Source organism: Gymnoscopelus braueri (genome assembly GCF_963280865.1).
Source record: "Gymnoscopelus braueri genome assembly, chromosome: 8".
NCBI classification, from domain to species: Eukaryota; Metazoa; Chordata; class Actinopteri; order Myctophiformes; family Myctophidae; genus Gymnoscopelus; species Gymnoscopelus braueri.
In genome coordinates this window covers 6,863,640-6,888,965 of record NC_137609.1, presented here as the reverse complement: position 1 = coordinate 6,888,965, position 25,326 = coordinate 6,863,640, and the positions used below count along the sequence as shown (strand labels likewise).

General features: G+C 39.7%; 1 protein-coding gene across 1 annotated transcript in view; it reads left to right on the top strand.

The window, feature by feature from the left end:
* The first annotated feature begins 359 nt into the window (after positions 1-359).
* The window catches only part of zbtb20 (zinc finger and BTB domain containing 20), a 50,035-nt gene continuing 25,068 nt past the window's right edge, over positions 360-25,326 (top strand). The window contains exon 1 of the mRNA XM_080435789.1: positions 360-554. The gene's annotated coding sequence lies outside the window, so the exon portion shown is untranslated. The remainder of the gene's footprint in view (positions 555-25,326) is intronic.

Sequence of the window (25,326 nt, the reverse complement as noted above, 5' to 3'; positions counted from 1 at the left end):
ATACTAGACTAAAAAGAGAGAGAGGGATCCACAATGGAGCGCTCCGCCTGGTCGGGTCGGACAGGACGGGCAGATAGAGAGAGAGAGAGAGGAGGGTGTGCGAGGTGCGCTGCTACGATTGGGGCATAATAACCATGACCGATTTATTGTGATCCAACCTACAGCCTTCCACAGCCTCCTAAGACACCAGCCACTGTTCCAATCGGAGTTTAAGTGAAAAGGCGTGCCTGGCCCAAAGTATTCGATGTATAGTTAAAAAATGGGAGGGCGCACTTGAAATCGAGCGAGTGGCTCCTCTCTCTCTCTCTCTCTCTCTCTCGCTCTCTCTCGCTCTCTCGCTCTCTCTCTCTCTATGAAGGTAGGCTGCAGCGTGTGTTTATTGATGAGATGAAAGAAAGATGGAAGTGAGAAATGAAACAAAGTAAAAAGGGAACATATTAGAGAACTAAAAGCAGCTTTTTTTTTTGTTTTTTTTGGGGGGGATAAACCCGGAGGGTTTGGTTGGAACGACCCGTTACGAAGCCACTATTTCTAAAGAGCTTCTGGAATAGCAGGTAAGAGACATTATTATAAGGGGAAAGTCTCGGGGACGGGGGGTGCTTTATAATATCTTTAAGACTATTAATAAGGCAAGGGGGGGCATATTGTATTTCGCTGTATAAGATTTTTTTATTTTATTTTTTTAAATCGCAAATTTACTCTTGTGCTTGTGCGTGTGGAATGCAAATTGTAGTTTTATTTTACAACCGGTTTTCCGACCAAATATTTTAGCCATAGGGCTATACACGGGCATAATCAAAAACTTTATTCTAGGGCAAGGAGGCTTTTAGAAATGCATGACATTTTAATAACGGGAGGACAAAATGGAACAGGTTTCGGAGGACATGGTGTTGCATATAGAGATTGTCGCTCATTTGGATTTTTTAGACTATATTACGAGGAAAACCGCGCTATGTCCTGTGGCATGACGCAAGTTGCCCATCTGTCATTCTTCTCAACATGCTGCCTCTATAGTAGCCTATATAGAGGCTCTACCTTTACTTTGAGAGAGAGATAGCTCTATAAACTCTTATGAATGTTCTCCCTACCAAAACTAGCTCCACAAGGCCTATTTCAAGCACCCCTAACCGAGCTAAATGATGCTCACTGTGGGGCTGCATTTGACACGTTAGAGCCCCTATGTCTGGAGAAACATCCACTGGACCCCGATGTGCGCTATTTGGCTTTTAGGTCAATTATTATTTGGGGGAAATCAAGGGAGGAAACAGACTGTTGCAGCTTAATAAAAATCCCCCAAAAATAAAAAATCTTCGTTATTAAGGGGGCGTATTTACTTTCAACACGTTTCAATGTGTTTTAACTTATAAAGGCTACTATAAGTGTGTAGTTGTTGAAGAAGAACAGTGTCTCTGAAATGCATCATTATAACGTCGGGGGCTGTTAACAGCAGACTAGTCGAGCCCCATTGGACTCGGATTAATGAAAATGTGGTGTGGCATTTTGTCAAATGAAGTTACTGTCTGCTTACTAGACATGAGACTAGTAGTGGAAAGACCCAACAATATCTATAAGGCTTTGTACCTTCCCTTCTTCAGCCCCCTAAAAAAAGAAGACAAGACAACCGCGGCTTATATTCAGTTTCAATGATAAATCAAAACCAGCCAGTAGTGCCATTGTGGTCTATATTTTTTGGTGCCATGTTCTTTTCTTTTTTTTTACCAAAATGAATGCTTCAGTTTCATTGTCGCAACGTTGCTCGGAGCTGTTATAACGTTAAAACGTTGCAGATGGATGGATGTTTTTTTGGCAATAAGGTGGCCTAGATATGAAGTCGATGATGCTGCGTGGTGTAGGCTATGTACAGTAATTAAAGTTGCACGAAGACTGTCTCCTTTCCCCCGTGTTGTCTGTTGCCTTTTGAGACATTTTGTTCCAAAATATTCCATGTTCCAACTTTAATATGATTATAACCGCTTCTCTCCGCATGCACGCTTCCAACCATTTATACGTGTTACCATTGGATTTACGCATAACCAGTTGTGGAAAGTTTATGGAAAATGTATTTTGCAATGTTAAGTTACTCTTATTACCCGGCAAAAATACAATATGGCTACATAGTAGCCAGTTCTAACTCCATGACACTCAGACGTATCTGATTATAGGGGCCAAATGAGGAGACATGCAGAAATGGGATTAAAACATGGCAATCACCTTTTTTAATCTTATTTATCCGTCTTTGCCATTTTGAATTGGGGGGAGTTTCTGTGCGTGCGTGCGCGTGTGCCGTGCGTGCGTGTGTGTTTGTATGCATGTGTATGAGCTGTGCGCGCGCGCGTGCGTGCGTGCATGAGGGCGCTTCTTTCTTTCACGGCTGGCTAACAGATGTTGCATGTTACCCATGCAGCGCGTCGCTTTGTCCATAGTCCAGTGGTGATGGAGAAAAAAAACAAAACATTAACAATTCTTCATTATTATGGGGTCGTTATTGTTACGATCGGCATTAATCACGCAAAAGATCGTTGTGGAAATATAGTTTACACCATGCATCTTCCACCGGCCTGACAAGTGTAGATATTAAGTGTGTGATGGAGGGGCCACATGGATGGATGGGATGGACCCACCGACCCGGCCCCTCCACAGAAGTTTAGGCCGCCTGGCCTGGCCGGTCACAGGCTTGCCTGGCCCGTCTTGCATGCATGGTCCTATCCTATATATGGAACTATGCACGGTATACTTTCACAGAAAAGCCTGAAGTCTGATGAGATATGTGTGTGTGTGAAGAAGAAGGTCCGTGCGTGCAAGCGTGTGTGTGTGTGCGTGTGCGTGTGCGTGTGCGTGTGCGTGTGCGTGTGCGTGTGCGTGTGTGTGTGTGTGTGTGTGTGTGTGTGTGCATATGCGCGCGGCTGTGCGCTTGAGCGCACCGACGAGCGATGGCTTCGGCAGGCAGGCGCGTCAGGGGGTCCACTATATTATAGACAATACTACTTTTTATTTTTTTAAATATATATATATATATTTACACATGTATATGTGATTATGGTTATGCATATAGTTTACATAACTGCCAAAACAATTTCCCCCTTTGTGCTGCTCAGCAAAATATATACATAGACACACTCTAGTGCATAAGATGGAACCAAATGGACCCCGCAAGGGTCCATTTGGTTCCATCTTGAACACTCTCAGAGTTATACAGACCTATAGGGGGGTCCATGCTGTTTCCATGTACACTCTCTGGAGTTACAGACCCCACATAAGGGTCCATTTTGTTTCATGTATACACTCTCAGAGTTCCAAAACCCTTTGAGGGTCCATTTTCTGTCCATGCATGCAGGGCTCCTCCTTGGCCCAAAAATGTGCTCCGTTCCAACATTAGATGTATAGACCATTGGTTCTCAAGGTAGGGTCCGGGGACCGCCAGGGGTCCTTGAGGGGTTAAGGGGGTCCCCAGCAAAATGTGTTATTATAGCATCACAATCATTTTAACCACTTTAACCATATTTTATACTTTGGCTATTAAAAAATAGCAGATATACAAGCTCATAGCGCGGCACTATAAGCTTGTAGATCTACTATTTTTGAAAAAGAAAACATTCGTGCAAAATCTTAGAATATATCATTTTTTTAAGCAAACATTTGTAACTCAAATCTTTGCTTCTGGGGGTCCCTGGAACAAAATATTTTGAGATGGGGGTCCGTGGCCAAATACATATCATTTTGGGGGTCCTTGGCATGAAAAAAGTTTGAGAACCACTGGTATAGACCATGTTAGCATCTATTGAGATGATCATGTGCGTCCTCTCTCAGTGTTGTGGCACCCTTGGATGTGTAATGCTTTTTCTCTGTATAGTAAGCGAAGCGTCTTGCAAAATATTGATGCGAGAGCCCGTTTACTGGCCCTATATCCAATGACATGTTGAGTTATGTATAGGGGGGTCATCAGGGCTATACTGTGAATACAATGCATACAGTGACATCATCTGCACGTTGGGCTATTGCATTGGGTTGAATAAAGCATTGGTTCTCAAAGTGGGGTCCGGGGACCCCCAGGGGTCCTTGGGGGAGGTTCCAGGGGGTCCCCAGCTAAATATATATAACATCGCAATTATTTTAACCACTTTATCCAAATTGTATACTTTGGCTATTCAAAAATAGCAGGTATACAAGCTACCTAACTCTTCTCATATGGGGGTCCCTGGCACAAAACATATTCAGATAGGGTGTCCGCAGCCAAATACATATCAATTTGGGGGTCCTTGACATGAAAAGGTTTGAGAATAGAACCACTGGAATAATGGGCAAAACTTGCCTCATTTCAACCTTATATTCTTTTATTGAATTTCTTTTATCAAATATAGGATAATAGCGCTGGTGTGTGTGGTAGTGAGTGACTGCACTGACGCAATGATTGATGCCTGCCATGGGCATGGGTCATATATTGATGCTATATTGATTATTGTGATATGAGATTAGATATTATTGTCTGGGATTTTTGGAAGCTTGTTGTGTAGTTATATTTTCAAAGATTATTTGAAAATCTTTGAAAGATTGCCTCAGCCACTACCATTATGTATATGGTAGTGACTGAGGCAATGATTGATGCCCGCCATGGGCATGGGTCATATATTGATGCCATCTATTGATCATTGTGATATGAGATTAGATATTACTGTCTGTGATTTTTTGGATCTGGTAATATCGGTGATCATATCATAGGTGTTGTCTTCTCCTGGTTTTTTAAAGGCTGCACTGCAGTAAAGTGATGTAATTTTGTGAAATTACATGACTGTAGCGGTTCTATTATTATTTGCCTTTGTGCACGCTTGGTTATTAGATAGTCATTGATGATTATTTATCAACAGTATAATTGTGTAAATATATATATTTTTTGGGGGCGAAAGCACCAATAGTTATGCCCACAATATGGTCACGCAATAAAGATATTGAGGTATTTGGTCAAAACAATATTGTGACATTTGGTTTTGTACATATCAGCCCTAATGCCATGCTGTTAAACACCACTGCTTTGATCACACACAAGAGTGTGTGTATATCGGGCAAAACGGGGAGACAGCCATTACTAAGAACCCGGGGTACACTTGTAGTATCAGGTGCCGGGCGAGCTATCCGTGATACCAACCACTAATGAGCATTTATATGAATATATTCCCCGTTGCATTAATATTCATAATGTTTGAGCCTTAGCCATTTGCCCTCTTTCTCTGTGAATGTGAGAGACCCGCCCACAGTTTATGAATATTTATGAACTCGTCTCCCCAGACCAAGGAGACTCATTAATATATGAAGGAGACTTAGCAGTTGTGGAGACCTTCTCGATTTGTGACTTCACCTTTTTTTAAATAAGGGAAGAAGAGGAGGAATGTTGGGAGAGATATTCAAGTCATCTCCTACACGACTCCACCCAACAATCTGTCCAGTTTTTTTTGTGTGTGTGTTTTTTCTTTCTTCCCCTCCCTGCCTAATCAAAGATCCTTCACTTGTCTAAATAATGCCAGCAGTTCTCAGCCTCTCTTTGAGAAGCACTGAACATGGGATAGCATAGATTACCCCTATATCCACATGCGTCACGACAACAATACATTTGACATTTTAGTTTTTTTCATGACAAATACGCTTTCCTAAGTCATTTTGTAAATAGATAGATAAATAAATAAATAAATAAATAAATAAATAAATAAATAAATAAATAAATAAATAAATAAATAAATAAATAAATAAATAAATAAATAAATAAATAAATAAATAAATAAATATGTATCACTGCTAATCCTACACCATCGCCAGGGGATGCCATGTGAGTTTTTTTTTATATAAAGAAAAGGGATTAGCCATATGAACCCTATATACTCCGTTGACTGGGAGTCCCCCAGGGGTCTGTACTAGGCCCCCTCCCCCCCCCCCCTCTAGAGTAAATCTCTCTGCTGAAAATCTACAAGATCCCAACGTTGTATAAGCTTGTAGATCTGACTGCTATTTTCACCCGAAAAGTTTGCCGCAGAATAGGGACGCTAGGGTTAGACAGACAGACAGACAGACAGACAGACAGACAGACAGACAGACAGACAGACAGACAGACAGACAGACATGTGGTTACATGGATTTACTTGCAGCACTACAACCATTTTGTAGTGTCTCTCCATGCACGATTGGAGCCAGACCAATACAATATCGGTAATTATACAGCCGATTTTTCTTTTTTTGTCCCAATTTCAACCACTTTAAACCGGAAACCCCTATATTGGACATGTCATTATAGGAGATAAGGTTCAGACAAGTTTTTATCTATTTATTTTAATAGCAGATCTTCACACTTTGAGACACGCAGTGAGCTTGTAGATCGGCTATTTTAGAATTTTCTATTTCAAAGAATATATAATTTTGCACTTTTTTTGAACAACAAAATTGTTCAAAACATCGGTAATACGTGGTCTAGGGCATTGGTTCTCAAAGTGGGGTCCGGGGACTCCCAGGGGTCCTTGTGGGAGTACCAAGGGGTCACCAACAAAATTAGCTAGCGTCACAATCATTTTAACCACTCTGTCCATATTTTATACTTTGGCTATTATTATTATAAAAAAAATTGAAAATGTGTGCAAATCTTTGAATATATATTTAAAAATGTATATATATATATATTTTTTTTTTAACTCAAATCTTTGCTTTTGGGGGTCCCTGGCACAAAAAAAAATCAGATGGGGCTTCATGGCTCCAATGAATATCAATTTGGGGGTCCTTGGCACAAGTTTGAGAACCACTGGTAGGGACTCTCCGAAATCGGACCCCCACAAAAAACCTGGCATGCGGGTCATGGCCTCTGGTCATGATATGTCCACATCGTTTTATTTGAAAACATACAGCACAGGATACTGATTCGCTGGCCGCCTCCTCTGACTCTCTCACACGCCACGCTGTCTTCTTGACAAAAATGTCAAACCTGATTGCTGACGTTTCAGTCATGCTCTGACGAACATCTGTTGACTTCAACGTCAGCGATACATTCAGGGAATGTGCCAGAAGAAAGCATGCAGGAGTCCAGTCCATACAATATCTGTTGACTTTATTCCTCCCAGCAGCCCGAGTGCTGAAGTGCTCGCTAGCGTGTGTAAACATTTATTTTTACTATTGATTTATTTTTACTCTGAAGTGAAAATATATAAAATAATAATAATAAAAGAAAACGGTGCCAAGTTTTCAGCGGCCCTGATCAGCGCACCCATTGACTCCCATGATGAAATTATTAAGTTAAGTGTTTCAAAAAGTATTAAAAAAAACATGAAAAGAGGATGCACTTTAACTTTCACAACTTGTCACACATTGGGAGCTGATTATACAAGGCTATTAAGACTAAAACAAAAATATGATGCTAGAGGTAAACAGACGTTATCGTTACATTAGGCTTATGTTATGAATGAAAAAGAGGTTAATAGTGTTCTGTTAAACATCAATTATCCAGTCAGACCACCTGTAGGCCAGCTACTACAAGACGTCAAGAAAAACCTAAAGGAACACCGGCAATTTTGAGCCTGTAAGTCCCATTGTTCTGATATATGAGGGGATTATGTACAGTACTGGGGCAAAATACCTTATTGTCTCCGCCAGGCCGGTATGTTTTACCCCCTGTCCGTCCGTTTGTGTGTGTGTCCGTTTGTGTGTGTGTCCGTTTGTCCATCTGTCTGTGAACAGCTAATCTCAGGCACCGTTGGCCCGGTCGCTCCGAAACTGTGCAAACACACTCCCTGGATGCCAATTCAGAACCTCTGCCCCAAATTTTTCACATGGGCCTGTTATAGCGCCACCAGGAGGCCGATTTGTGCAACACCCATTTACTACAGATTTTATCCAAACGTCATGCAAATCGGTACACAGTATCTCTATAGTCATGTGATCAACACGGATCTGTCCGATTTTCCATATTCCATCCTCATTGGCTAAGGTTGGCTTCCAAAATTTGCAGGATTGGTCCGTTTTGAACAAAATGCCTCAAATCATGAACACAGCTTGCGCTTTCCGTGCAATTTCACACACACATTGCACTAGGCCGAGGAAGAAATGCCACCCTTTTCACATTGGCCTGTTATAGCGCCACCAGCAGGTATAATTTAGCAAAACACATTTTTGGAACAAAATGCCTCAAATCATGAATGCAAGGTCCGATTGCCGTGAAAGGCCCAAGAAGAGATGGCACCCTTTTCACATTGGCCTATTATAGCGCCACCAGGAGGCCACAATAACCTACCTAACCTGGCGGAGACCTGTGCTCCGAGGAGCACTTTTTCTAGTTTGGTATGTGTATTTATCTGCAAGATGCGGAAATGTCCGCGTCATTGCACGTACAGAATAGAATGTATGTGATTTCTGCCACACCATCTCACATCAAAACAATGGGACTTACCGTAGATTCAAAATCATCAAAGTTTTCCTTTAACCAAAGGAAGAATTTAAAGTTTTAATTCATAAGACTGTTAAATTTGCCACAGACCTTTTTATTTTTACTTCAGTAGGCTTTTCCCTTTATTTCTGAATCCAAGTAACCCTAACCTGACTACATTTTGCTTAGAAAACTACACGAGAAAACCATAGCTAGCATATAATGCCATAAATGAATGATAACCCACCCTTTGAAGAATATAACATAACAAAACTGAGTGAAAAACATGCAAATAGGTCCTCCTGAGCGGATTTATTGTGGCCATAACATTTCAGCAAGTCCAGTAATGACATCAATAATATTTAAATAACGTGCTGCTTTCTATACAATAGTAATTGTGCTAGTCACATTTTGTTTTTAATTTAATGTATTACTTTACAGATCAACAGGTTCACACAAAGAACAGCTTTCTCTCACGTACAGTACAGCCTGCAGTACCTCTGCTTACCCCTAGGGGTACACTTACCCCCATTTTAACTACTTTAGCAGATGTAAAAGGTGTGTGAGGATTGGAACAATGTGGGTCCACTGTAGCGCTTCTCGCATCACTTTGGCACAACCTTGCATTGTACAGCTATACTTTTACTTGATCATGACGTTATGGGTCCAAACATCATCTTTATCTGAGTGCGAAGTAGGGATTCCATTCACTCACTGTGTGGTGAAAAAAAGGTCTCAAAATCTCACTTTTAGCACATAAGCCAATGCAACCAAGGATGATTCTACTTACTGTATATACTGTTTAAGTCCTGCTGGTTCATAAAAAAGTGCTGAGAGTGTGATTTCGTGACCTTTTTTTCGCCATAGAATGAGAGTGAATGGAATCACATATTTGGCTGAGTGAGCACCGAAGCCAACAGTTAACCGAAAACGAAAAAATCTCCATGAATTCAAGGCTTCATTTGGTGTGTAATCGATAGAAAATACGTATTTTAAAGTACTCCTTTAAGCCCTATACAATTGCGGGTCTACAAGCTCAGCTATTTATGCGATTAAAAAAAAACATTGAACGTTCTGAAATTTTGGGAATTCTTTAAAAAGAAAATCCCATTATAACGACAAAAATAGGGACGCAAGGTTAAAAGTGCTTAAAGATGATCGGATAATATTTGTACTGACAGTAGTATATCACGGCCCAAGTTCAACAGCGCTTTAAGAGGCATTTTTATCACCGTATAATGGAGATAAATCAATATCATTAGCCACTTTGTTGGTTTTTCCCTCCAAAATGTCACCCTGGTTGGTGGTTGGTAAGTGCACGGCTGCACAGTAAAATGGAGCCTTTAACGAGTGCATTGCATCTTTAACACTCGCAGAGTGAGACGAACGCCGAGCAGATCTTTGTTGTGTATATCATCATCTTGAGATGAGTTAATTTAACACTCTAAAGATACCAGTACCGGCGCAAACGTTAGCAAAACATTTTTGAAATTGTAACCCCGTTTTTCAGCTTTCTGATGCGTCATCAAATGTTTTCTTGTTGTTTTCCCAACGTTTTCCAACTAATTGGAAGTACAGAGTAAAACATCTTCAGGGTTTCATTTTCCCCGCACGTGCAACTCTGAGAGTGTACGAATGTAACCAGATGGACCCGTACGGGGTGGGTACCGGTGCCATTTTGGTTACATTCGTTCACTTTGAGAGTTACATTAACACTGAGGATTTTTGTTTGTGTATACAGTATAGATAGAAGCATGCATGACCCAGGGACCAGATACTCAGCACCCTAACTGACTAACTAACACCCTTTACGGTTCAATTCTTACACTCTCAGACAAGTATTTTCCTGTGTACTGTAGGCGGACAAGGGGGGGGGGGGGGGGGTTCGGGCCCCTCTCTCTCTCTCTCTCTCACTCTCTCTCTTGTCAAATGAACGCTCGTTCCATAATTCAGCCAGAAACGACGGTCTATCTCTCTTGTTGTTGGCCAAAACAATCGGTCAGGGTGACCCGCGGTGTTGTGAGTGACGCCGTCACAAACCATACAGTGTGCACGTACGAGTACACACACACACACACACACACACACACGCACACACACACACACATGCACGCGCGCACGCACGCACACACGCACGCGGCTCCTATATGCACCTTGGAATAAAACGGGAGGCCGGATGCTTCAGAATGGTATAAAAGCGCGAGGGATCAAGCGGTCACAGACACTGTACCCGGCCGCTTCCCTCTAATTGTACCGAACCACTTTAGATGACTGTTTTCATCTGGCGGAATAAACATCCTGTGTTCCACTGTGTGTGTGTGTGTGTGTGCACTGGATAATGTACATAATATGAGGCCTGTTGTTGTGTTGTCTGTGTGCTGACCAGTTTAACAACGTACGGCGGGCGAGACAAGTGCGGCAGATGAAAAAACAGCTAAGCAAATAGAGGCGGGGTCGGGCTGCTCTTCAGTCGTGAGACAGACCTGGCAAACAGATTAAAAAAGATTTAACCCATAAAGACCGGGAACGCATCTGTGTCATTTTTTAGAGTTGTTTGGCTATTCAAAAACAGCAGATATACAAGCTCGTAGCACGGCACAGAGTGCCGCGCTACGAGCTTGTAGATCTGATGTTTTTGAAAAGTTGTGAAAATGTGGGCAAATCTTTGGATATGTATTTTTTTAAAGCGAACATTTGTACAGTAACTCAAATCTTTTGTAACTCAAATCTTATGAACTCTTTGCTTATGGGGGTCCCTGGAACAAGATATTTTGAGATGGGGGTCCGCCGCCAAATACATATCATTTTGTAGGTCCTTGACATGAAAAAGTTTGAGAACCACTTAGGTTTTTTCAAAAAACATAGGATTTATGGAAGGAAGGAATAGGAAGGAAGACATTTTGTAGAATCGGCGTCAGGTCTTAATGGGTTAAACTGAAATGTTGGCATATGTTTGTCGTGCATATTTTTTTTTTACTTTAAATTTTTTTAAGGAAAGGCGTGGTGGAAATGCTTGTATACCTGTATACCTGTAGCATAGTTCCTACAGTGTCTGGGTATGAATAAAATTTAAAAAAAGCACTCCCAATACATCAATCTTCTCACGGAGCTAACATCAAGGTTTGTTTTTTTAACTTAAGAACTTCACGGGTGTTTTGAAATTCTCAGTCACACCAAAGTGACAGCTTATCCCACTATCACAGCCTAATGAAAGCCTTTGTGTTTGGGAACGTTATGGTGAGTTGTTATGAACTCTTGAAAAGCTTTAAGAATATGTAACAAACTATAGCTAGTGTTAAGCACCCCCTAATCCATAATGAGAAATTTGACTATTTTTGGTCGGACGCCATAATAGATCATAACAGTATAGAAGAGAGAATAGAATCACACACTGCTCGCATCAAATGAATTGAAATACAATTGATTCATAAGTTTACCTTCATCTTATACGGTTTCTCACCATAGTTTGATTATCGGTTGCAGAGTATAAATATATTCCTCTAATGTTAGAACGACTCTCTAAACAATGTAAAATGTCCGTTTGTATGAAAATGCATTTTCATAGCCAGCACTCAGGCTCTGTTGTTGTGTGAAGCAAGTGAATTCTTTTCAGTCGTGGCGCTGTTCTTTGTTAACCAAATTGCATTTGGATCATGTTTCACACTCATCCAAATGACATGTTTTACATCTTAGAAAAATAATAGCACAACCACCATTACAAATCATTGTAAAGGCAACGTTCTATTGAAGACGGTCTGGTTCTGCATATGACAACAATGCAGGGACATGTGTAGAGGATTGAAGTGATTTGACTTAGTAGTGTAATGATTGTCATTGTACAAAATTACAATTACTTACACACGTACAGTACGTACTTCACTGTACTTCGCACACTAAGCAGTTACCAGTTTACTAGATCTATAAACATACCGTACCACTGTACCTACAGTATATGCCTGCCTGCACACACACACACATCAAAAACAAGAGTTGTAGGATCATGACAATAGATGCTATAACTGATCATTTGTTTCCATTGCCTATGCTGCTAACAAACTGCTGTTTCATGTTTGTATGTAGCTGTGTATAGTGTTGATGTTAAAATGTATTTTCATAGCCAGGGGCTGGGAACCTTTAGCTTTCCAGAGCCCAGTTTTCCCCAGTATATTTCCATACGTGTGTGACGTGCGTGTGTGTGTGTGTGTGTGTGTGTGTGTGTGTGTGTGTGTGTGTGTGTGTGTGTGTGTGTGTGTGTGTGTGTGTGTGTGTGTGTGTGTGTGTGTGTGTGTGTGTGTGTATATATATATTTATCTATCTATATATCTATATATCTATATCTATATCTATATCTATATATATATCTCTCTATATATATATATCTCTCTCTCTCTCTCTCTCTCTCTCTCTCTCTCTCTCTATATATATATATATATATATATATATATATATATATATACACACAGCATATATCAGATGATGTGTATAACACTGGTTGCAATGTTTCTTCATTCCGTTTCAAACCTCCCGTAAACTTTTCAACTAAAACGCGAGGGAAACGTTTAATTTGTGGGTAAAAAATAAAAAAGCACTAACGTGTCTTTTTCTTTGCTTTATTTGCCCCTCTCTCTTCTTTCTTTCTCTTTAATCACAAACACGCAGCAGGCCGAGGCATTCGACTGATGTGAAAAATGTATCTTGGATTCTAATAGCGAAGTTGTATGTTTGCCAAGGTGCATGTGTGTCCTCAGCTAACCCCGGCTACCCATATGGTTTTCTACAAGTCACTGTGAGCTCAGAGCCCAGTTAGGAGGGAGGGGAAAACTATCTGGAGGAACATTTACAACACAAAAAAACAAAACAAAACAAAAAAAAAGACGGAGACTTTTTCACGGACGGACACTTTTTCACGTTCACTTTTTTCTTGGGATTATTATCAGGAATTATAACTTTTTTTTATGGTGTGTAATCTCTGCTTACACCTTGGCTCCAGGAGGAGTTTCTAAAGCCCTCTCTCCATGCCGGTAAACATCAGTGATGTGAGCCAAAAAAGAAAAAGAAAAAAAGAAATGTTAACACACAGTGCATAGTCTCATTCAAAACACACACACACACACACACACACACACACACACACACACACACACACACACACACACACACACACACACACACACACACACACACACACACACACACACACACACACACACACACACACACACACACACACACACACACACACACGCACACACACACACACACACACAGTGACGACAGTGTGTTATAGGCCTTCTGTTGTTTGAGAGAGCTAAACTTATTATCTACACAATTAGTATTTGTGTTATAAAGCACCAGTTGACCCACAAAAGTAAAGACCTTTAAAGACTGACACACACTTCCACAGAACCTTATTATTTGAAGCCCTTATTTGAAACTTTTTTTTTATGAATACATTTAATTTTGTCCATTCTGTATGGTAGAGTATGTTAATACAATATAACTTATACGATTGGGGTGGTTGTATTTTGTCTCCCTGCTCTTCTATTGAGACATTTAGATCGTGTCAAAGGTCATGTCTCACCTAGACACAGGATCTGACAGGAATTTTGACCTGTGGGTCAAGATTACATTTATCCCCTGTGCAAGCAGGTCGGCTCTATTAGCTCAATGGTAAAATAAATAAATAAAATAAAAAGTACCGGCTCAGGAAACGGTGTTCAAATCCGGGGTAGAAGAGGAAAGTTAAGCCACATATGCTTTGTTGGGCGACGAAACATACAAGCTTGTAGATCTGATGTTTTCTTGCTATTTTTCTTTTGTAATGTTATTTTTACATTTTGTTTAAAACCTTTGAAAAGGTTTAGCCTATAATGACATGCCCAAAGCATGGACGCCATGGGGTTAAAGTGGTTAACTGAATATGCTGTTATTCTCAAAAATATAGCCCTGGCTGCCTGTAATCACCATGCTGATAGTTTTATGTGCGTGTCAAAATGATCGTTTTTTTATTGGTGGAAAAAGAAAACAATATTTTCTGATACTTGTCTCCTTTTAAGTGACTACGATCATAAACTGGTTTTCAGAATATCATACCCTTGACGGAAGAAGAGCGGTGATGTTTTTTAGCATGCTGTAGTGTAGTGGTGTTAACAAGTTGGCAGCTAAAACGTTTGTGTAGAAATGTAGAGATGTAGCAAGATTGTTGAGTTGCATTAGTGGCCCCAGTTGGAATGTAACAAAAGAACACACACACACACACACACACACACACACACACACACACACACACACACACACACACACACACACACACACACACACACACACACACACACACACACACACACACACACACACACACACACACACACACACACACAGGAGGTCAGCCGTACTAGTATACTAGAATGGAGCAGATCCACCCAAGGTCGGTACAGGCAAATACAAGCATACGTATACTGTAGTGTCAATATACATTTAATTTCACATTTAACAGTAGAGAGGCTTTCGAGAGCATTAGCAAATATCGCTGCATTTGAATGCTAGACATGAAAAATGTACATTCATAGACCTAATATTACACAGAAGTAGCAGAAGTACTTCTGTCAATACAGCAGCTTCGTCCACTCATGATGTAATCACTGTGCAATTCCATTGTGCTATACCTGTACGGTCACCTCTTCAAAACCTCTCAGTTTTATTTCCATATAATTATATTGTTGCTGTCGGGCAGAAACTATATTTGAACTTTTTTAGTTTTTTTTGTAAATGAATGTCCTTCTTTTCTTTTCTTTTGTTGATATTTTGTGGGGCTTTTAGGCCTTTACTTGTATAATTTTTTACAGTTGAGACAGAAAGGAAACAGGGAGAGATATGGGGAGAGACATGCAGCAAAGATCGTCGGGAACGGGACTCGAAGCTGCGATGCGCTGTCAGGCTACTTTGGAGCCTAGGTGCCCGGACCGCTACGCCACGAAACACAGCATGACAGCATCACACTAAAGCATCACAAGTAGCAGCTATACTGTCCATCTGCTACTTTAGCTGTTTTTGAATTTGAATTATGAAAAGTAACGGTTTTGGATTATGAGGTTTCCACCCGACAGAGACAAAAAGCAACTGATAGTGTTGTTTAGAATATGGACTAGTATGTATACGTAGATATCAAAAGTAGTCCCTTATCTGTTGCCCTATACCTTTAGACAGGACTGGTGCATGTAGATGTGTTTTCACGCTTGTAAATCTGTCAGGGCTTGTTTGAAGGTGTAGCAAAGGAAATGGACGTGACGCACGCGTTGATTGCCTCCATAACACTTCAAATGAACCCTGATTCATAACACATTCATAAAGCCTCATTCATAATTTGTCGAGAACGTATAGCCAACCAGCTCAGCGCTGCAACGCTTTTCTGTGAGCTTTTAGGTCTGCTATTCTCGACCTTTCTCTCGGTGGGCATAGATTCATGTTCAAGAGAAATTAAAAAGAAACGTAAAAAGAAAATTTGCAGACACAAGATCAAAATCGTGAGCTTACAGTAGATCCGTAATTGTCGCTGTTTTTGAAAATGGGGACGCCTGCTTGAAAGTGATTATGCTAAACCCTTGGGATAGATTTTTATACTTAAAGGGATATTTCACTTTCAAAAAAGCTTTTGGTCATTTTATCGACTACTCAGGCCTTTGTGAGCCCCCCAGACAGTTTTTAAGTTGATCGATTCAGTATTTAGACATTTGATATTCATTTTATCAGACACGCCCCCTTCCTATACAAACCTATTGCAACTTCAAACTTTTTTTGAAAGTGAAATATCCCTTTAAACACATACATTGTAGTCAATGAAATGCTACGCCGCTATTGTTGTTATTTGTATGTATGTATGATGCTTTTCATATGCATGCAGTTTTTCCACATACAGTACCATACTGTAGCTATTGCTAGCTTCCTACTTGCCACATTTCGCTAGTGCTGTAAGCTTGACTATTCAGTGTAAAAGGACTATATGGCTTGCATTTAACTAACTGCAGTCAAATATCTTTTCAGACTGGTGCAAGCTACTTGCTTCCTTGTAGCCACACCGATAGGCTATGTAGTGATGATCAGCTGGCTTTATTGTAGCTATAGTGGACTGTAAAAGGGCACCTCAAGCACTATAACGATAACTAAATCGCTCAAACTCAAGTGGCTGGCAAAGTTCACACCACCACAACTATAACAATACAATGGTGAACGATATACTGTAGTTGTAAAGCGATTATTGTTAAAGTTATAGTGCTTGGTGTGAACATCCCTTAAAGTTTGTAAACACAAGCTGAAAACCACCTTCGGGACATAACTTTCTTTTAGATACAGACTCAATTCAGGAATGTTCTTCAGGTGTTATTGATGGAATAATAGACCATGAGAGGGAATGCTTGAAATTACAAAATGTAATCATCATAATGTAAAATGTTAGAGCCCTTTTTCTTCTGGTTCCACTTGTAGGAGTCCGTATACTGAGTCTGTATATTTATGCTGTGATACACGAGTGGCCGTGGTGCAGTGGTGGAAAAAGTACTCATTCTATTTACTTAAGTAAAAGTATCAATACTGTAGAAGTACTTTTTTACAATTAAAAGTCCGGAATTCTAAATGCACTTGAGTAAAAGTACAAAAGTATTGGTATCAAAATGTACTTAAAGTATCAAAAGTAGAAAGTACTCATTATGCAGAATGTCCTGTTTCACAAGTTTTCAAATGTATAAAATGTATACACATCTACACATCAAAATAGCAGATCTACAAGCTCACAATGCTTTCCCACCACGCATTGTGAGCTTGTAGATCGGCTATTTTCAAATGGCCGAAATGCATATAGGGTTTAATATATAAGTGGTTGATATATGTTTTGTAATAATGATCAAAATCTACGAAGTAACTAGTAACTAAAGTTTTCAAATAATTGTAGTGGAGTAAGTAAAAATACCTAAAAATTGTACTTAAGTACAGTACTTGAGTAAATGTACTTAGTTACTTTACACCACTGCCGTGGTGGTGCATGATCATATCACGGCTACGGGTTTTTGTGGCACAGCGTGGACTGCAGTGCCTTGAATGTCCAACAGTAGACTGATATAATATGCTATATACCATGGCCCCTGAGTGATATAATATGCTATATACCATGGCCCCTGAGTGATATAATATGCTATATAACATGGCCCCTGAGTGATATAATATGCTATATACCATGGCCCCTGAGTGATATAATATGCTATATACCATGGCCCCTGAGTGATATAATATGCTATATACCATGGCCCCTGAGTGATATAATATGCTATATAACATGGCCCCTGAGTGATATAATATGCTATATACCATGGCCCCTGAGTGATATAATATGCTATATACCATGGCCCCTGAGTGATATAATATGCTATATACCATGTCCCCTGAGTGATATAATATGCTATATACCATGTCCCCTGAGTGATATAATATGCTATATACCATGGCCCCTGAGTGATATAATATGCTATATAACATGGCCCCTGAGTGATATAATATGCTATATACCATGTCCCCTGAGTGATATAATATGCTATATACCATGTCCCCTGAGTGATATAATATGCTATATACCATGGCCCCTGAGTGATATAATATGCTATATAACATGGCCCCTGAGTGATATAATATGCTATATACCATGGCCCCTGAGTGATATAATATGCTATATACCATGTCCCCTGAGTGATATAATATGCTATATACCATGTCCCCTGAGTGATATAATATGCTATATACCATGGCCCCTGAGTGATATAATATGCTATATACCATGGCCCCTGAGTGATATAATATGCTATATACCATGTCCCCTGAGTGATATAATATGCTATATACCATGGCCCCTGAGTGATATAATATGCTATATAACATGGCCCCTGAGTGATATAATATGCTATATACCATGGCCCCTGAGTGATATAATATGCTATATACCATGGCCCCTGAGTGATATAATATGCTATATACCATGGCCCCTGAGTGAAATATTGATTTTATAACGATGAAGGCAAGAGTCACATAGTTTTAACCAAACATTGTTATGTTTAGAGTCAGATCTGTTTGGCCGATATACAGTATAGGCTATTAGACTTAATTTTGTTCGCGTATTGGCAAAGTATTCAGCCAATATGTGCCAATTAACCACTTTGAACCTGGCATCCCTATTTCGGGCATGTCATTACAGGTGTTAGGTGTGTTGTGAGCTTGTAGATAGGCATTTTAATGTTACCTATCCACGTCGTGCCTTGTGGCACATAAGGCCATTTTAGGCATTTTAATAGGGATTATAAAGTTCACTTTGCATCTTTCATATTTACTTATTTGCTTAAAGGAGTAGTTCACCCAAAAAAGTACATATTTTCTATCAATTACACACCCCATGAAGCATTGAATTCATGGAGATTTTTGTTGTTCTTGTCGGATTCCTAAGCCAATAATTTGATGCCCGGCGGAGTCTTCGGTAGGAGACTCAAAGGATACATTAGCATCTTTCTGCCGGTCATCAAATAATTGTTGGGCTAGGATTCTCCTAAAATTGGGATCGTATCAGACCCAAAAATCTAGCATCGGGGCGGGCTCTAGCTATGTTGCTATGCTAACCAAAGCCTAGCGTGGTCGTCATGGGCTATTATCGTACAATGGAGAACTTCAAGGCATTCCTATTGGGAGTTCCAATTCCAACTGTTACAATAATGTTTACTATATGGCTGTCTCCAAGGAAACTTGTCTCTCTCTGACTAAGCCTGCACAATATTACACAGACTGTATGTGTGCAGTGCTGCTGACCATACTGTAGAAATTATCTTCCACCTATCTTACTGCATGAATGAGTTTGCTGTTTTCAGCCAAGACAGAAGATTGTGGTCATGAGTCAAATGACGACGAGGCATTCTGGAATCTTCTGTATTTTGAGTTGTTTAGGGGGAGATTATGTTACTGGAATTTCTATCTGTTGACATTATTCCAGTGGTGTAAAGTAACTAAGTACATTTACTCAAGTACTGCACTTATAAGTACAATTTTGAGCTACTTTTACTTTACTGGAGTATTTCCAATTGTCTATACTTTTACTTCTACTCCACTCCATATCAGAGGCAAATCTTGCACTTTTTCTCCACTACAATTATTTGAAAACTTTAGTTACTAGTTACCTTCCAGATATAAATTATTACATTATAAAACATGCATTAACCACTTTAGCCCTATTTTATACCTAGGCTATTTGAAAATAGCCGATCTACAAGCTCACAACACGTCGCGATGCGACGCGTTGTGAGCTTGTAGATCGGCTATTTTCAAACATTTTAGTACTTTTACTTTTGGTGCTTTAAGTACATTTTGATACCAATACTTCTGTACTTTTTTAAATTCCAGACTTGTACTTATAACAGAGGACTTCTACATTGCAGTATTGATACTTTTACTTAAGTAAAAAACGATTCCAAATGAATCGTAGTTTAATGGACAGAGCAACTATTCACATGTCAGTTGTACTTCATTTGAGTTTGAGCTCAGTTCACGTGAAACATTATTAATTGTGGTTTGAAATGCCTCTTAGTCATAACTGTAGTAGAATATATATAAAACCTCACAAGTCACAACTTACAGTACTTGTATAAAAACCTGCCCTGTTTGATTTTTTTTTATTGCATTATTGCTATTACAGTATAATAAAAGCAGGGAAGTTCAGAGTTTTCCGTTCACTTTCACCTCTCTTGTGAAATTCTGTGGCTGACTTTCTTGGACGTGTCTTGCAACATAATTCTATGGGTTTCTTTCTTTCTTTTTTTTTCAAATGAAGGCCATGTAAGATTGAAATTTAGAATAGTATAGAGATGGCATGCCAGTTGAGCAGATAAACCATACATAAATGTAGAAGTACAGCTCTTTTATTTTGCACGTTTGACCAAAGTATTACTAGAATTTTGCTTGTTAAATTAACCCATTAAGACCGGGAAACGTGTTTGTGTCATTTTTTTTCTTCTTTGGGCTATTAAAAAATAGCAGATCTGCAAGCTCATAGATCTCAGTTTGTAAATTTGCTATTTTTTTTAAAACAAAATTGTGCAAATCTTTGAATATATATATTTTAAAGCGAACATTTGTAACTCAAATCTTTGCTTCTGGAGATTTGCACACATTTTCACGATTTTTCAAAAATAGCAGATCTACAAGCTACAACCTATTCATGTCAAGGACCACCCAAAATGATATGTAGCCTACGGACCCCCATCTCAAAATATTTTGTTCCAGGGACCCCCAGAAGCAAATATTGGAGTTGAAAATGTTCGCTTTAAAAAATATATGTAGGTACAGTACAGTACATTCAAAGATTTGCACAAATGGTCAAGATTTTTTCAAAAATAGCAGATCTACAAGCTCGTAGTGCGGCACTCGGCAGCTACAAGCTTGTATATCTGCTATTTTTGAATTGTCCAAATAAATCTTAAAACGACACAGATGCGTTCCTGGACTGAATGGGTTAAAAGACGTACAGCCTAAGAGATAGAAAGCTTTCAGCGAATGCAGGTCAAGTGGTCAGGGTCAAGAGTGTAGGCTCATTAGGAGAAGCTAGAGTTTAGACGTACACTTAAACCGTGCAAGTTACATGTAAGGGAACCTCGTGGCTAAAAGCTGCTGGCTGCCTCGCATATCGTTGCTGTCGGGGACAGAAACCTCTCATCTCCATATTCTAACTTTTTTGTGTCTTTTCGTAAACTCTCTCAGTGCCAAGCCCCGAGTTATTCCGAGTTTTAGGGTTATACCCTCAGTGCCAGAACGAGAAATCCCGAGTTAAAAAAAAAAAAAAAAAAAGGCTGTATCTCGCTTCCTAAGCACTTTCTTTTTCTTTGAAAAAACAAAAAAGAAATTCTGGCACAGTTCACAATATTTTTTTTATTTCATTGGCACTGGGATAGTTCACCCCAAAAAGAATGTATTTTCTATCGATTACTCACCCCATGGAGACTTGAATTCATGGATATTTTAGTTTTTTTGTTGCATTCCTAAGCCAATAATTTGATGACCGGCAGCGGTTCCAGTAGGAGACACAAAGAGTCTCCTTTGTGTCTCCTACCAGAACCGCTACCGGTCCGCTGGGCATCAAATTATTGCCTCAGGAATGCGACAAAAACAAAACAATATCCATGAATTCAAGTCTCCATGGGGTGAGTAATCGATAGAAAAAAAGTCATTTTGGGGGTGAACTATCCCTTTAGCGCCCTACTTGATCATACCAACAGCAGGGCCGGATTAGCACTATGTGGTGCCCCAGGGCGACCTCAAGTTGAAGTGCCCCCGCGCGAAGCGCGCGGGCGCCGAAATCGTGCACTCGCGCGAAAATTTGGCGGATTTTGTTAGTTTCTTTTCTGTTTTTGGTTACTTTATTTCAGTTATGTTAAGGTTATGTGATTTAATTCTTTAAAAAAGTTTTTTTTTTTTTTTTTTTTTTTTGTGCCCCCATTGGCTGGTGCCCCAGGGCACTCGCCCCCTAAGGTCTATGGGTAATCCGGCCCTGACCAACAGCGTAACACAAAAGTATCAAAAATAGCAGATCTACAAGTCAAAACGTGTCACATCTCGATGCATTTGAGCTCGTAGACCGGCTATGTTTTTTTGCTACATTTGTCTGACACTGTATTATTGGGACGAAGTCAGGCATTAATTTACGCAAAAACTAACTAAACTAAAAAAACATCAATGTTAAGAATATGGAGATACGAGGTTTGGGACTGACATCAACGATACGGGCCACCCATGTGGTTGCTGTGGGTCAGCATGACAGTTATAGACGGGTCATAATGTTTAATGAGCTAATGAGATATAGATATATACAAACTGTATTCCTTCATAGCAGCCTGCACAGATATAAATACACACTAAGGAAGTCCCCCCAACCACCCCTATATGCTATTTTGTTATTAAGGTAGATTAAAAGCGGGCGTGGCACGATGTAACTTTGTTTTAATGAATACAATTTTGTCCAATCTATAGGCCTATGGTAGAGTATGTTAAAGGATTGGTTCACCCAAAATATGACTTATTTTCTATCAATTGCACACCGCGTGAAGCCTTGAATTCATTGAGATTTTGTAGTTTTTGTCGCATTCCAAAGCCTCCAAACATTTTATGAGTGGTGGAAAGATGCTAATGTCTCCGGTAGGAGACTCAAATGCAGGTCATTTGAGTCTCCTACCGGAGAGTCCGCCGGTCATCAAATTATTGTCTCAGGAATGCGACAAAAACAAAAAAATCTCTCCATGAATTCAAGACTTCATGGGGTGTGTAATTGATAGAAAATATGTTTTTTTTTTGGATGAACTACTCCTTTAATGTAATATAACTTATACTATTGGGGTGGTTGTATTTGGTCTCCCTGCTCTTCTATTGAGACATTTAGATCGTGTGAAAGGTCATGTCTCACCCTAGACAGGATCTGACACGAATTTTGACCTGGTGGTCAAGATTCAATTTATCCCCTGAACAAGCAGGCACAGGCTCTATTAGCTCAATGGTAAAAAATGTCAGCACTTGCGCATGGAAACCTGGGTTCAAATCCAGGGTAGAAGAGGTAAATTGCGTAGTGCAGCTTTAATTATGTTATTAATTCCATTATTTTTAAAGTTATTTTATTTCCTGAACGTGGCAGATGAGGCAATAAGAGCGGTTGTTCTGTGGAATTACGTTGTGGCTCTTGAATTTCCACGTAAACAGAAATGTGTATGTGTGTTGTTGCCTAACGTTGCAAGCTGAAGAAACATGTTGCATCATAAAAACCTTTTGCAAAGTCCATTTCGTACTTTACACACCATTGTCTCTTTTACAACTTGCATTGTTCACATGCATTTTTTTTTACTGCACAATGCTCCCTCACACGCAACAAACAGCCACACCTACTGAAGTACTAAATGGACGAGGCACTTCATTTAGGGGTTAACGTATGTTAACGTTGCAAACGGACCGTTTCGTTTTTAAAGGACGGGTAGTAGTTATTATAAATCCTGCTACGTTCTGACGGAGAGAATCAAGTTTTTTTCTTCCTCCAATGCCGAACCAATAAAAAGTGCATGGTCATGCTGGTGCCTTCAGCACCCTCCTCTCAATAGTTGAGCTTGTCTCTGTGCGCCTGGCCTGCTGCGTGTGACGTGTGCATGCATGTGTCCTCACATGCACACACTCACAATCGCTTTACTCACCACAGCTCTACAAGTGAGAAGCACTGACTGAGTGAGAGCTATACTGCAGTCATTCATCAATGATGATGATGATAATAGTAATAATAATAATAATATTAACAATAATGAAGATAATAATAATAATAATAATAATAATAATAATAATAATAATAATAATAATAATAAATGTAATAATAATAATAATAATAATAGAATAGAATACTTGTATTGGCAATTTAAAAAACATTTAAAAAAATGCCATTGTGGATTATACACAAAAAGCCATAGCTTGTTTCCATTGTGGTCCACTTTGAGACACGCAGAAAACTGTAACCAGTGTTGATTTTGTTGACTAAGACTATACTAAGATTAAAAGACTAATATTTTTTATATTTAGTCGACTAAGACTAGACTAAGACTAAACAATTTCAGATGACTAAGATAGGACTAAAACTAAATGGTGTGTTATTCAAAAGACTGAGACTAAAACATCTGAATTTGCTGTCAAAATTAACACTGACCAGTACAAACCACACTACACTAAAAGAAGAATCCGATGGAATTAACCCATCCTTAACTATTAATACAGCGCCCGGGGAGCAGTTATTATGGGTTAAAATTGTCTTGCTCAGGGACATTTAGACACATAACATTTTGTAGTTTAAATATATTTTTTCTTCCGAAACAGCCAAAATTGCTGATCTACAAGCTCACAACGTGTCACATAGACATGTGAGCTTGTAGATTGGCTATGTTCACTATAGTTCTGAACATTTCTGAAAATCTTGAATTTGAATCTTGAAATTGAATTTTCGGAAAGATTTAGAATGTTGATTCGTTAAAAGTGGTCAACAAATATTTCTCATCTTTATAGCATTATGGTTCTCAAAGTGCGGTCCGGGCTATTCAAAAATAGCAGATCTACAAGCTCATAGCGAGGCACCGAGTGCCGCGCTATGAGCTTGTAGATCTGCTATTTTGGAAAAATCCCTGGCACAAAATGTTTTTGAGATGGGGATCCGCACCGCAGACAAATACATATCATTTTGTACCACATTACATGTACGCACACAGTTTCAATCACTGCTACTCCACTATTAATTTTTTCGCCTTGACATATTGACTGGCAAACTCATGCCATGACAAGACATAACAGGTCACTGTCACAACAATAGAATGCAGCCTAAAATCTGAGCCAGTTCATAAGCCCCTGCTCCGCTTTATGTTGACTGAAGCGCCAGTAAACGCAGTACACAAGTCATATGAGTATACACCTTTATTAGGGTTATTAATGGCTCGCAATGGGCTGGATAAGGAGGGTGGCTGAAAGGTTTATTTTTTTGGGGGGGGGGGGGGGAGGAATAACCACACGGTAGCTTTATAAGAGGAGAGACAGCTTTTGGCTCACGACTCGAGGTAAAGTGGCCGTTTGGGGAAACGGAAAGGTTCCCCGAGTTCGATTCCCCTCGGAGCTCCTCCAACCTGGCTTTGTGTCAAAGTGTCCTTGAGCAAGACACCGAACCCCCCCTCTAACTGCTGTTCCGAATACCAACACCAGGATCGTAAAAAGGCTTCCGATACTGCCTAAAATGCTGGAAGCGGTATCGGCGAGTATGCCAGTCCGTGCCATTCCGATGCCGTGTGATTATTTATCACATGATGATATTTCATTTACAGCCATCAATTATTTTGTATTTTGAATGCGTTCAGTTG